Consider the following 483-nt stretch of genomic DNA (forward strand, 5'->3'; position numbering starts at 1 on the left):
TGAGCATGGTGGCAAGTCAGGGAGATCCCAACCTCAGGGATAGTTTGTTTGGAGTAGTTCGTTTGCCGCAAAGAAGAGGAGGAGGAGAGGAAGAAGAGAAGAGGAGAGCTAGAGAAGAAGAGAGGAGGGGAGAAGGTGCTGAGAAGGAGAAGGAGAGAAGAAGTGAAGGAGAAGAGGAAGAGAGGAGGAGGAAGAGAAGGAAGAGCAAAAGTAGAACAGGCGGAGGAGGAATCTATCTTTCAAAAATCCACTTTCATGAAGGCATCATAATATTGGTCTCATTGAATTAAGTACCAAGATCCTCCAGTAGAGAGAGAAAGAGAGAAGGGGAAGGAAGAAGGGGATATATATATATATATATATATATGCGCACACACATGCACACACACACACACACATGTATACATAGAGAATTTTCACGCGTGTATAGATATGAAAATATATATGTATGTCTAAGTGTGTTTGTAAATATGTACACACATG

General features: G+C 41.8%; 1 long non-coding RNA gene across 2 annotated transcripts in view; it reads right to left on the bottom strand.

The window, feature by feature from the left end:
• Nucleotides 1-422: 422 nt before the first annotated feature.
• The window catches only part of LOC118767102, a 28,195-nt gene continuing 28,134 nt past the window's right edge, over nucleotides 423-483 (bottom strand). For both annotated transcript variants that reach the window (XR_005002998.1, XR_005002997.1), the window contains exon 3: nucleotides 423-483. This exon is cut by the window's right edge and continues 258 nt beyond it. This is a non-coding gene — a long non-coding RNA (uncharacterized LOC118767102).

The sequence above is a fragment of the Octopus sinensis genome, linkage group LG19 (assembly GCF_006345805.1).
Source record: "Octopus sinensis linkage group LG19, ASM634580v1, whole genome shotgun sequence".
Lineage (NCBI taxonomy): Eukaryota > Metazoa > Mollusca > Cephalopoda > Octopoda > Octopodidae > Octopus > Octopus sinensis.